The sequence below is a fragment of the Monodelphis domestica genome, chromosome 3 (assembly GCF_027887165.1).
Source record: "Monodelphis domestica isolate mMonDom1 chromosome 3, mMonDom1.pri, whole genome shotgun sequence".
NCBI lineage: Eukaryota > Metazoa > Chordata > Mammalia > Didelphimorphia > Didelphidae > Monodelphis > Monodelphis domestica.
Window position 1 is genome coordinate 41652187 of NC_077229.1, and position 14872 is coordinate 41667058.

Here is a 14872-nt window from a genome sequence, read left to right on the forward strand (position 1 = left end):
ATGTTTAGCCCCAATTGAAGGGCATCCCCTCGTTTTCCAGTTTTTGGCTACCACAAAGAGCACAGCTATGTACAAGTCTTTTTCCTTATTATCTCTTTGGGGTACAAACCCAGCAGTGCTCTGGCTGGATCAAAGGGCAGACAGTCTTTTATTGTCCTTTGGGCATAGTTCCAAATTGCCCTCCAGAATGGTTGGATCAATTCACAACTCCCCCAGCAATGCATAAATGTCCCTACTTTGCCACATCCCCTCCAGCATTCATTACTTTCCTTTGCTGTCATGTTGAACAATCTGCTAGGTGTGAGGTGATACCTCAAAGTTGTTTTGATTTGCATCTCTCTGATTATAAGAGATCTAGAACACTTTTTCATGTGCTTATTAATAGTCTTGATTTCTTTAACTGAAAATTGCCTATTATTGTCCCTTGCCCATTTTTCAATTGGAGAATGGTTTGATTTTTTGTACAACTGGCTTAGCTCTTTATAGATTTGAGTAATTAGACCTTTGTCAGAGGTTTTTGTTATGAAGATTATTTCCCAATTTGTTGCCTTCCTTCTAATTTTAGTTACATTGGTTTTGTTTGTACAAAAACTTTTTAATTTGATGTAGTCAAAATTATTTATTTTACATTTTGTGACTCTTTCTAAGCCTTGCTTGGTTTTAAAATCTTTCCCTTCCCAAAGTTCTGACATGTATACTATTCTGTGTTCACCTAATTTACTTATAGTTTCCTTCTTTATATTCAAGTCATTTGCCCATTCTGAGTTTATCTTGGTGTAGGGTGTGAGGTGTTGATCCAAACCTAATCTCTCCCACACTGTCTTCCAATTTTCCCAGCAGTTTTTAACAAATACTGGATTTTTGTCCCAAAAGCTGGGGTCTTTGGGTTTGTCAAAGACTGTCTTACTGAGGTCATTTACCCCAAGTATATTCCACTGATCCTCCTTTCTGTCTCTTAGCCAGTACCAAATTGTTTTGATGACCACTGCTTTGTAATATAGTTTGAGATCTGGGACTTGTTACATTTAAATTAGTTGTCTGCCATAAACTGTAGTGTGTAAAATAGTGGAAGATACAAATTATAGTAGATATAAGAGTGGGTGAGTAAATTGTGACCGCAGAAAATATGTTTTCACTACAGTGTCTTGTTTAAAATCAAATATAAGGTGGTCGCCAGGGAAATATTCCCAATTATGAATATACCCAAGTCAACTGGGTTTTATAGAGACTTTAATTAATAATACAATAAGGAATTAAAGAAAAGAGAGAAAGAGTAAGAAAAGAATAAGTATGAAGGGCCTTAAGCCAACATGGCCTAGACCTGAGTCTTAAGAGAGAGAGATCAGTCAGTCAGTCTTTTATCACTCACCACAAGGTCTGTCTAATCAAGGATTCTAGTGACAGAGTCTCCTCAGAGAGAGTTCAAGCCAGAGTCTTTCTCAAAGAGCCTTCCAGCCAGAGACTGTTTCAAAGGGCCTCTCTCCAGAGCCTCCAGAGGGACAGAGTCCCCTCAGAGGAGCTCCAGCGAGACCTCCTTAGAGATTGTCCTCCAAGAGCTTCCCTTCTCCAGAGCCTCCTTAGAGATCTTCCTCAAAAGGATTCCTCTCAAGCGATCCTCATAAGAGCTTCCTCAAAAGGCTTGTCCCATAAGAGATTCTGCTTTTTCTTATATAGGGGGTTTTCTCCTGTGTCACCTCCCCTAAGTTCTTCCATCTACCAATCACAGTAGACATTTTCCAAGGGACAGCCCATTCTGAATTCACAGATGGGTCGACTAATCCCTTTAGTAAGTTTGAATCAGAAAAAACACTGCTGGGTCGACTAATCCTTTTAGTACATTTGAACCAGAAAAACTTCTGAATAAGTTTTCACCTCTTTGCTCTTGGCAAGTTTACAAGTTGCCTGATCTTTAATAGGTACTTAGCACCCCATTGTATAAATTCTAAAAATAGGCATGGCTTAAAGAACTTTTTGCCTCACTATAAGTATGGGCCCAAGTACCCTCATTGTTTAGCCAGGAGTTCTCTCCCCCAAAGCAGTCCCAAGTATGGGTGGAGCAGAGGTCCTCCCATTTCTGATCCAAGTAGAGTTCTCACATCCAAATGTGGAATGTTCCCAGTAGGGAATTGTTCCAATTGAGAATTCCCCGATGGGGAAATTTTTAACATTCACAAGTCTGAGAAATTTCAAGATTTACAATCCCCCCTGATGATCATGGAAGACGTCTCCCCATTGATCATTTAACATAATCATTTTGTAATCCTAAATGCACTTCTAACTATAGATATACATAATATTCAACTTTCTAAGAGGAATTATAATAGTGAGGGAGGAAATAGAGAAGAAAAGAAAGAAAAACCAATGTTTTGCTAGGCACATTGACAGAAAGCCAAATTAGGGGCAGTCCCTTTTGGCATAAATGTGTACATTTATAATAAATGTTCAATCAAAGTTCAGTTCAATCAATCATATCCAAAGTTCATTCTTGATCTTCTTGATGAAGTGTGGATTTTCTGGCATCTTTCTGCAACAATTCATTCTCTGGATTTAGGAGTTTCAAGCTTCTTTCTTTGAAGATATTTTCTCGAACAAAATTCAAAGTCTTGGATTTTTCATAAAAATACAATCTCAAACAAAAAATCAAAATTCTTGGATTTTAAATTAAAATACAATCCCCCCTGAAGTAGGTGTTAAAAAAACATCCAGTTCAACTCAGAATGCAATGTTGAGTTATGGGAGTGTATGAGTCAATTATCAAAAGAATAGAAAAAACAATAAAAAACATAAGAAAAAATTCAAAATAGGTCCTTGAATAGGTCCAATTTAAAGTAATTTCTATCCCATAAGTCTGTAGGACAGAATGCAGTAATATTTCACTTAGCCATTTGTAGCCAAGACTACAGGAAGTTGCCATAATATAAGAAAGAAAAGAATTAAAATTCTTTTTTGATAGGGAAGTGTCATTCCCTCATCTGACCTTTTGGCATTCTCAGGGATATAGGGAGCCAGCATGATAGTAAAATTTTGTATGTGTATGAGTACTTCACAAAGAGTGTAGATACAAGGAAGTCCTACGACTTAACGTATGTCAAGTGTCGCAACCTCGAGTCTCACATTATTATTTCCTGTGTGCTCTTTTTGGCACTATTCAGGTTTAAGTCTGTGCTCCTTGATTTTATCCCTTTTTTCTTGAATCAGATACATTAACATTAATCACAGTCCTATAATATTTTATCAATAAATGGTAGGTTCCCATAGTTTAAGGTATGCATTGACATTATAGCAAGAATATATATATTAATTTGTATTACTGCAGAAAAAAACATTAATATTAATTTATATGTACCTTTAGTACAAGAAATGAGAAAAAATCATATATTCTAATCAAAATAAAGAAAAGAAATAATTAAAAAATTAAGGAGAAATTAGTAATTCAATGTGTTCTCAAAAAACAGCATCCATTTGTCAATGGATTATTATCTCCAATTCATGTGATAAGATATAGTCAATCAGTCTCAGCAGAAGATGCTTTCTTCACATGTGAGCAGTGAATCTAAGAGTCCTTTTCTCCAATCTTTATAGATGTTGGAGTAGTTAACAATATTTGGAATGGTCCTTCCCACGAAGGTTGAGTTGCTCCAGTTCACTTGAAATTCTTGATATAAACTTTATCTCCTGGGTTCAGGTCATGCAGAGAAAAGTCTAATGGTCCAGCTTGTATTGCAGCTCCGGATTCATGAAGTTCATGTAGTTTGTGCTTTAACTCCTGTATATAGGAAGCAATAGTAGTATCTCCCCCTAATAGTGATGTATATGCAGGGGAAAAAGGTTTAGCCTTTATAGGCAGATGTCCAAAAAGCATCTCAAATGGTGAGATGTGTAGGTCTCCTCTCTGCCTGCTTCTAAGATAAAATAAGGCCAGAGGTATGATTTCAGGCCATTTTAAATGGGTCTCAGTGCATAATATTCCAATCATAGTTTTAAGTTCTTTGTTCATCCTCTCAACTTGTCCTGAACTCTGGGGATGATATGGAACATGGAATTTGGGAGTTATTCCCAAGCAAGAATATATTTGATTTAGGACAGAATCAGTAAAATGACTTCCTCTATCTGAATCAATATGTGCTGGTAGTTCAAAGCGAGGAATAATTTCCTTTAAAAGTATCTTTGCAACAAAATCCGCCATGGCTCAGGTCACAGGAAATGCTTCCAGCCATCTGGTTAGTTGATCTACAATTACTAGACAAAATTTATAACTTCCAGCCTTTGGCATTGTTATGAAATCTATCTGTAGATGTTCAAAAGGTGTGTAAGCCAGAGGATGTCCACCAAAGGCTTTTCCACGAAGTGCATGTTGGTTATATGCCTGGCAGGTAGAGCAGGCTGAACATACTTTAGAGACTATAGTAGTTATACCAGGGGCTATCCATACTGTCTTGACAGAGTCCATGATGCCCTGGGTGCCAAAATGACCATTTTTATGAATAGATTGGCAAATTTGGTGATAGAAACTTCTAGGGAGCAGGGGTTTTCCTTCAGATGACACCCATACTCCATTAATCTGTTTTGCTTTGAATTTTTGTTTCCATTTTTCCACTTCCTTTTCATTATAGGAAAGTGGTAGATTTAAATCATTAGTGGTTGTTAATGTTAAAATTAATTCTGATCCTTCTATGGCTGCTAGTTTTGCAGCGGCATCTGCTCTTCATCCTCTTCTGCTATTTGGAGTGGAGACAAAACTGAAAAAGGTTAATTAATATCAACAAAATAAATACAATATAAGAAGAATCATCTTCATTATATTGGGAAGTTCCTTGGGCACCCTCCTGAAGGGCACCTCTCTGAGGGTCATTAGCACCTTGAGTATGTTTTGGACGAGCTCCATTTCTCATATATTGTTGTTGGTTATTATCATTTTCTTCATTTTGAGCATTGTCATTCTTTTCCCAGTTCCTATGTCTATAATTCTGGTTTCTAAAGTCCTTATTTCTATATTCATTATAGTTACTTCCATAATCATTATTATAATTTCTAGAGTTCCTAAAATTCTGGTTTTTATGACCATTTTCATTTCTATAGTTGTTGTGGTTTCTATGACCATTATCATCATTTCTATAGTTATTATTTCTAAAGCTATTATTAAACTGTGTATTCCTTCCAATCATCGTAAGAAAGGTTCTACATTCCATCATTTTGTGGCCCTTCTTCTCACAGAAGTGGCAAATTACTGATTTATTTGTGAATTCCCGCAAAGGGGCTATAGTCTGTCCTTTATTTTTCAATTGTCTCCTTAACATTTCAATTTCTTTCTTTAAATCTTCCACTGATGTATCTTCTTCCTCAGATCTTTTTACACTACCTTTATAAATATAGGTTGCTACTCTCCTCAGTTCTTCGAGGTCCATATAGTCCCAATTAGGACAGCTAGTTCTAAAGTAGTCTTTTACTACTGAACAACAATTCTTAACAAATTGCCTACATAGTAGTCTAATGTCTCTTTCTCTGGATAAATCAAGGTCCATATATGTATTCCCTACGTCAATAAGTCTGTCCATAAACTGGGAGGGTGTTTCATCAATATGTTGTCGGGTTTTTTCAAATTTTTACCATTTTTCAGGTCTATCAGAGAAAGCTCTCATGGCTGTCAATAATGCTTCTATGGCCTGGTTTAGTTTTGTGTAATCTAGTTCAACATTGGGGTTCCAATGTGGATCTTCAGTTGGCCAATAATGTCCTCTTCTATCTCGCTTTTCATTAGCCAGAGAGACGATATTATTTTTTTCTCTCTTTGTGCAATTCCAAAAGAATGTGTTTGCTATCTTCTTGACATGTTTTTAAAACAGACTGCAAGGCCACCTTCCTTTGTATTTTTTTTTCATTATTTCCCTGGATATCCTTGATCCTCTATTCTTCCCAATGAACTCTGTTATGTTTTTCTCTAATTCAGTAAAATAGTTTTTTGGTAGTTCAATGGGTATGGCACTAAATAGATAAATAAGTTTGGGTAGGATGGTCATTTTTATTCTGTTAGCTCATCCCACCCATGAGCAATCAATGTTTTTCCAATTGTTTAGATCTAGTTTTAATTGTGTGGAGAGTGTTTTGTAGTTGTGTTCATATAGTTCCTGTGTTTGTCTCAGCAGATAGATTCCCAAGTATTTTATATTGTCTCGGGTGACTTTAAATGGAATTTCTCTTTCTGATTCTTGCTGCTGAACTGGGTTGGAGATATATAAAAATGCTGATGACTTATGTGGGTTTATTTTGTATCCTGCAACTTTGCTAAAGTTGTTGATTATTTCGATTAGCTTTTTGGTTGATTCCCTGGGATTCTTTAAGTAAATCATCATATCATCCGCAAAGAGTGACAGCTTGGTCTCCTCATTGCCAATTTTAATACCTTCAATTTCTTTTTCTTCCTTAATTGCTACTGCTAATGTTTCTAGTACAATATTAAATAATAAAAGTGATAATGGGCATCCTTGTTTGACTCCTGATCTTATTGGGAAGGCTTTGAGTTTTTTCCCATTGCAGATGATGTTTGCTGATGGTTTTAGGTATATACTGTTTATTATTTTTAGGAAAGGCCCTTCTATTCCTATACTTTCTAGTGTTTTCAATAGGTATGGGTGTTGTATTTTGTCAAAGGCTTTTTCTGCATCTATTGAAATAATCATGTGATTTTTGTTGGTTTGCTGTTGGGAACATCTATGGAGTCGCAATATGGGACAGTTTAGAACTGTCGGGGGGCAGCTTATAGCTGTCCAAGAAAAGCTACAGAGTTGCAAGAAAGCAAGACTAGAACATTATCAAAGAAAGGATAATGGACGTTTTCTCGAGAGACACAACCTATCCTCCCCAATCCTCCCCAGTGTTAACAGGGGAGTTAACCCATTCCTAGGAGATCTTGGAGCTGTTTGCCAATCTTTGTCCTTTAAAAGGACAGGAATTGAATTACCCATTACTGCTAAAAGATAAACTAAAAAGCGAAAGAAAGAGAGAGACAAAGTTGGGGAACAGAGGAGGCCCGCCAATGCGGCACTCTTATCTCTGTTTGATCCCCTGCCCACCCAAGCTGCAGTCTCACGGCAGAGGCCATCAACTCTTCATCATCCTATGACCAGCAAAGGAATCGGGGTTACGAGGCATATGTACCTGAATCCGGATGCCATTTTTGTAAGGCTCAGTGCCAGGTTCGGCCAGCCCTGTGTGACCTTACTTGAGGTAACGAAATGAAGAGTAGAATGGACACTATATGAAAATGGATAGCAACAAAGCTTAATTAGGTTCACACAAAGCATATATAGGTTAAGACACACAGGAAGATATGTTACTGCCCAGCAACAGCAGGAACCAATAATTGGGCAGATTCATAGGAATTCATGATGTTACCTGCCACGCACCAAGAAGAACCGAGAGGATTCCAAACAAAGATAGAGAAGCAAGTTTCCCACAGTCTCTCACAATTTCTCACAAACCTTATCAATCCTCCTTCTGCTGACTATTCCAACCTTGAGCATGTAGCTGGGCAGGTCGTACACAGTTCAACTCACGACCTTGACTATGCAGCCCAAGCAGGGAGAAGAGGAGGCTTTAACAGTTACAGCTCTGCCTTTACGGCCCTGCCTTTATGGCAGTGCCTCGACTACAGTTTTCTTGTTTATATGATCAATTATGTGGATGGTTTTCCTAATATTGAACCATCCTTGCATTCCTGGAATGAATCCTACCTGATTGTAGTGGATAACCCTTGTGATGACTTGCTGCAGTCTTTTTGCTAGTATCCTATTTAAGATTTTTGCATCTATATTCATTAGGGAGATTGGCCTGTAGTTTTCTTTCTCTGTTTTTAACCTGCCTGGCTTTGGGATCAGTACCATGTTTGTGTCGTAAAAAGAATTTGGTAGAACCCCTTCTTGGCTTATTCTGTCAAATGGTTTGTATAGTATTGGGGTTAGCTGTTCTTTGAATGTTTGATAGAATTCATTTGTGAATCCGTCTGGACCTGGGGATTTTTTCTTAGAGAGTTCTTTGATGGCTTGTTCAATTTCTTTTTCTGATATGGGGTTGTTTAGGTAATTTATTTCTTCTTCTTTTAGTCTAGGCAATTTATATTTTTGTAAGTATTCATCCATATCACATAGATTGCCATATTTTTTGCCATATAATTGGGCATAGTAGTTTTTAATGATTGCCTTGATTTCCTCTTCATTAGAGGTGAGGTCTCCCTTTTCATCTTGGATACTGTCAATTTGGTTTTTTCTTTCCTTTTTTTAATTAGACTGACTAGTACTTTGTCAATTTTATTTGTTTTTTCAAAGTACTAGCTTCTAGTCTTATTTATTAAATCAATAGTTCTTTGACTTTCAATTTTATTAATTTCTCCTTTGATTTTTAGGATCTCTAATTTAGTTTTCATCTGAGGATTTTTAATTTGTTCACTTTCTAGTTTTTTAATTTGCATGCCCAATTCATTGACCTCTGCCCTTCTTAATTTTTTTTTATATATGAACTCAAGGATATAAATTCCCCCCTGAGTACTGCTTTGGCTGCATCCCATAAGTTTTGAAAGGATGTCTCACCATTGTCATTTTCCTCAATGAAGTAATTAATTGTTTCTATGATTTGTTCTTTAACTAGCTGTTTTTGGAGAATCATATTGTTTAATTTCCAATTAATTTTTTATTTATCTATCCATGTACCCTTACTAATTATTATTTTTTTGCACTGTGGTCTGAGAAGGTTGCATTTATTATTTCTGCCCTTTTGCGCTTGTTTGCAATGATTTTGTTCCCTAGTAAATGGTCAATCTTTGTGAATGTGCCATATGGTGCTGAGAAGAATGGGTATTCCTTTTTGTCCCTATTTATTTTTTCCATATGTCTACTAACTCTAATTTTTCTAAGATTTCATTTACTTCTCTTACCTCTTTCTTATTTATTTTTTTTGTTGTTGTTTGATTTATCTAGTTCAGATAGAGGAAGGTTCAGGTCTCCCACTAGTATAGTTTTTCTATCTATTTCATCCTTGAGCTCCTCTAGTTTCTCCTTTAAAAATTTGGATGCTCTGCCATTTGGTGCATACATATTGAGTACAGACATTTCCTCATTGTCTATACTGCCTTTTATCAAGATGTAATTACCTTCCCTATCTCTTTTAACTAGATTTAATTTTACTTTGGCTTTGTCCAATATCATGATTGCTACTCCTGCCTTCTTTTTATCATTTGATGCCCAATAGGTTTGGCTCCATCCTCTTACTTTCACCCTATGAGTATCTACCTTCCTCATGTGTGTTTCTTGCAGACAGCATATGGTAGGGTTTTGGATTCTAATCCACTCTGCTATTCGCTTGCATTTTATGGGTGAGTTCATTCCATTCACATTCAGAGTTATGATTACTAGCTGAGTATTTCCCAGCATTTTGATTTCTACTCCTGGTCCTGCCTTTTCTTCTTTCACTATTTCCTTCTATACCAATGTTTGTTTATAATCAGCCCCCCACCCCGTTCCCTCCCTTATTTTACTTCCCTTTCTACTCCCCTTCCCTTCTTATTCCCTCCCTTATTTTCCCCTGTAGTCTTTTTGAAATTTTCCCCCACCCTCTCCCTCCCTTGTACTGCTCCCCTCCCCACCAGTCCGTTTTTTACCCTTCTACTCCCCTATAGGGCGCAAATCTATTCTCTTCCCCAATGGATTGGATTGTTCTTCCCTTTTTGGGTCAGTTTCAAAGTACATAAGAGTTGAGTATTTCCTGTCTCCGACCTCTTTACCTTTCCAGTGTATCGATGTTCTCCCCCCTCCCACCATGAGCTTCTTTGTGACATATAAATTTACCCCCATTTGTTTCTTTTCCCATTTCTTTTAGTCATAACCTCTTTTCTTTTTTTAGCTCTAGTCATGTATATATATATATATATATACACATACACATGTATATGTATTTATGTATGCATATATCTATATACCTATTTATGTCTTGTCCTTTCGTCCTATACAGTTTGTCACTGTTCCATCTGAGTGTAATTCTTCTAGCTGCTCAGGTGATAGCAACAGTTTTTAAGAGTTACCAATGACCTCTTTTCTTATAGGGATACATATCATTTTAACTTATTGAGTCTCTTAAAATTTGTTGTTGTTGTTGTTGTTGTTGTTTTTCCCCTCTTTTTAAATTACCTATTGATGATTCTCTTGAGTTCTGTGGTTGGACATCAAATTTTCTGTTCAGGTCTGGTCTTTTATTTATGAATGCTTGGAACTCTTCTGTTGTGTTGAATGGCCATACTTTTCCTTGTAAGAATATAGTCAGTTTTAATGGGTATTTTATTCTTGGTTGTAGACCTAGTTCCCTTGCTTTCCGGAATATCATATTCCATGCCTTTCGGTCCTTCAGTGTGGATGCAGCCAGATCCTGTGTTAACCTCATCGTGTTTCCATGGTATCATAATGGTTTCTTCTTGGCAGCTTATATCTTTTCTTTCATCTGATTGTTTTTGAATTTGGCTATAACATTACTTGGTGTTGTCAGTTGGGAATTAAATATGGGGGGGGTGATCTGTGGATTCTTTCAATCTCCACTTTTCCCTCTTGTTCTAGGATCTCAGGACAGTTTTCCTGGATAATTTCTTCTAGTATTATGTCCAGGCTTTTTCTCTTGTCGTGGTCTTCTGGTAGTCCAATTATTCTTAAATTGTCTCTTCTTGAACGATTTTCTAAATCGTCTGTTTTGTGAATGAGATGCTTCACATTTTCCTCAATTTTTTCATTCTTTTTGTTTTGTTTTATAGTGTCCTGCTGCCTTGTGAGGTCACTTGATTTTAATTGTTATATTCTGGTTCTTAAAGATTGGATTTCATCTCTGGCTTTTTGGTCGTCTTTTTCCTTCTCGTCTGATTTTCTTTGAAGATCATCTTTCATCCTCTTTACCTCATCTTTCATCTCCTTTGCCTCATCTTTCATCTCCTTTACCTCATTTTCCAGCTGGTTGATTTTGGCTTTCAAGACACTATTTTCTTGTTTTAGTTCAAGTGCCTCTGTTGCCAGATGATTTATCTTAATTTTTAAGTTCTTTTCCCAATTGTCTTCAGCCTCTCTTGGTTGTGTCTTGAGTTCTTCCTCAGCCTGTATCCAATTCGCTGGGATTTCTGGTTTATCGTTTGCTGATCTCTCCCCCTGTGTTCCATTTGCTGAGTAGTAGCTGTCTATTGTAGTTTCTTTCTTCTTTTTCTGTTTGCTCAAATTCACCCCTTCTTTACTCCCCATATTTGTCTGTGCTCTTGTTCCTCTCATTTTCTTTGTTTTTTGGGGATTTCTATCAGTCTCCCATCTTGGAGGTTTAATGAAGATCTCTTGTTGTAGTCTCTGGGGGAGGGTTGTTTGGGGTTTGAGCTTCCCTGTCCTCTGGAGGCTTTTGATTGGCTTAAAGTCCAGCAGTCAATGAGGATGGGTGGGGAGCCTGGGCTTCCCCAAGTTCTGAAGACTTTTGATGGGATTAGATTCAGCTAGTTCTTTCAGAAGACTCTGCTCTCTAAGGGGGGAGGGGTCATGGCCTCCCTGGGCTCTGAGGGCCCTTGATGGGATTATGTTCAGCTGGTTCTTTCAGAAGACTTGCTCTCTAAGGGGGGAGGGGTCATGGCCTCCCTGGGCTCTGAGGGCTCCTGATGGGATTAGGTTCAGCTGGTTTGGACTGAATGAGCCCTAAAGCAAAAGACCTCCTCCTCCACAATCTGTGTTGAATGCCTGGAGACTGGCCCAGGTTGCTTACAAGGTAAGCCCTTCACCAGCCCTGTTTCTGTTCTTTCAGAAGCTCTGAGGGCTCCTGATGGGATTATGTTCAGCTATTGTGGGCCGAATGATCCCCGAGCCAAAAAAAAAGAAAAAAAAACAACCTCCTCTTCCACAATCTGTGTTGAATGCCCAGAGACTGGCCCAGGTTACATTCAAGGTAAGCTCTTCGGAGCAACCCCTTTGCCAGCCCTAAGGTTTCTCTCCTTTCAGTAGCTCTGAGGGCTCCTGATGGGATTGGGTTCAGTTGATGCCCTAAAGCTGGGACCTCCCTTGAGACTCAGTTGGAAGGACCTAGCCAGGGGGCTACAGGCTTCCCCCTTCTCTCTGTTTCCCTGCAGTCTGTGTTGGGCGTCCAGGAGACTGGCTCAGGTTGCTTTCAAGGTGAGTCCTTCAAAATAGCCAGCCCTGGGGCCCTTTTCCCGGCCCTGAAGTTCCCGCTGCTGCTGTGGGCTCATCACTCTGGGTTGGGGGGGGATAGGTCCAGGGACCTTCCTTCTGCCTGCCCCTTAGATCCGAGTGATCTAGGGTTTTGGCTTTTGGGGGGCCATACTTTTTGATCCAGGTCCGGGAGGAGGGTTCCCTGGATCTGTCCTGTTGTTCAGCTTGAATTTCAGTGTCCTAGGAGCACTCAGTTTGCGATTGGTAAGGAAGGGTTTCTGAGGTCTGAACTTTCGCAGCTTCTAAGCCGCCATCTTGACTGGAAGTCCATAATTACTTTTTATATAATATATACAAAATATATATAAAATATATAATTCCTTTTGTATATAAATATTAAAAAGTATTTTAAGCAGTATTTAAAAAGCTGTCAATTAGAAGTGGGATTTGTTTTGATCTTCTTGACCACAGAGAGTAGTCCAAGGGGAATGGCTACAATTTACTAAAGTAAAATTGTGGTTAGCTATCAGTGGATATTTAACAATGTCTCAGACTCAGGATCCATGGGAAAGGGAAGGCTGACATTGAAAACGAGAGCCAGATTGGCAAGCATATGAAGGAGGAAAATCTATTTTTGTAAAGTACCTCACAACTTTCTGAACCAATTCTCAATGATTAACATACTTCTGCTCCATATCCAATCCTATCCTGTTGATTATGACCATCACCTTGCCATTGCTCAAGGAACATCCTCAATCTCCCACTTCCCATCACTTTAGTTCTATCTCCCTTCCCCCATACAGACACAGATACACACCCAGACACACACAAAGACACACACAAAGACACATACAGACACACAAACAAACCTCTAACCTCTTTCTTAATGTACATCCTCTCTTTATCAACTGCTTTTAGACCTTTGAACTGAATATCCCAGAGGTGTCTTAAAATGTCTAAAATAGAACTAATTGTCTTACCTCTACACAAACCCAACCATCTGCTGAACTTTCACCTTGTATATAGTGTCATCTTCAACTCCTCTCCCAAAGACACACCATCTAGTCATCCAGTTGTCCAAATTTGCTGTTTCTATGCCTCCATCATCTCATTTGTATGTTTTCTTCCCTCAAATCTCAGTTAAAGTTCCACTTTCTGTAAGAATCCTTTCTTGCTTCCCCTTTATCTTCCTACCTTTCCCTTTTTCTTCCTCCATTCACTCTGTGACTACTCCCAATATGTCCTCTCTATATCTTGTTTTTGCATACATATTCAATTCTACCAGCTACATTATACTGAGAGTTCCATGAGAGCAGGAACACTGTGTGTGTGTGTGTGTGTGTGTGTGTGTGTGTGTGTGTGTGTGTGTGTGTGTGAGTGTGTGTGTTTCACCGTATCCCAGATTTACCCATAGACACAACTGTAGGCCTGGAACATAGCCATTGCTAGGTAAAGGCTGTCACACTAGCTGATCCATAAGGAATGCAGAGGAATGGAGAACTGATTGGTCTTCTGTGTAGAGCCCAGGAATCACCAGTCTGATGAGGTTTGCAAAACCGCCTTTCAAGAATAGTGGTCACATGAAGAGGCAAAATATCTTAAGCTCTCCTTTAGGCATCAATATAAATTGAATGAGTTTATAAAGGCTGTTTCAATATACAGAAATCTATCTCATTGACAAGATTGAGCATTGGAGGTCATGTGGTGAGCAGAGAAGCACTTTCATGTGATTCAGGGGGTTCTGAATAGATGGAGGACATCAGAGCCTTAAGCCCCAATTGGTAAATGTTCTCCCTCACAGGTTTTCCAGCCAAGATCCTCTAAATGCCTGCCTCCACTTCCCTCAGATATTGAATGCATTAAACAGTGAGGCCACCCAGTTAGAACAGCTAAGTTGAGGGCAAGTAAGAAGAGGCAAGTCAAAAGGGACAATAGGTAGATAGTAACACACATATGGGAAGATGTGTGATCCTTGAAGGGGTGGGTGTGAGCACAAGAGGGTTCATTTCTACTTCAGCAAATCATTTTAAAGTCTCCTTTTTAAGATGAAGAGTTATATGACTGACAGCCCTGTTACATGATTTCAAACCTTAGATCTCAGGCACAAAAGAAATCATTATTAATCTTTTGAGATCAGCTTAGTAGGAAGTGTCCACTGAAGGGCACCTAGGCATCTCTTGACTAGGAACTTTGTCATTTTTATTTAGAGTTTAAAGAAAGGCACACTGAGCATTAACAATTAAGGTGAATCAATGATGGAAGAAGAGGCAACATTCTAAAGAGAACAACAGGAACTGGAGCCATCTTTGAAATCTAATAACTGGAACCAAAGTTAAGAAGAGCTGGACTTCTATACCCTGAGCCCTTCAAGGGATTGCCTCAACTCCTTCTTCTGCTCTATATAGTGGACATGGGAGATAAGGTAGGATATTTTCTGTTCTTTTCTATACCATGTTTTGATTGGGTTCTCACAAATGAGCTCCAGATTGGCAATCAGTGAAAAATGAGGAGGTAGGCTAGGCAGTTGGGGTTAAGTGACTTGTCCAGGGTGACACAGCTAGGAACTGGCTAAGGCCAGATTCAAATATGTTTATTCCTGCTTCCTGACCTGGCAGAAGAATGAGAAGATTCAGAAAATGAAGCAATATTTAAGGAGATGTTAAAGGGCCTCAGCTTCTGTCCAGGAGAGAATCTACCCCCTTTTTTAA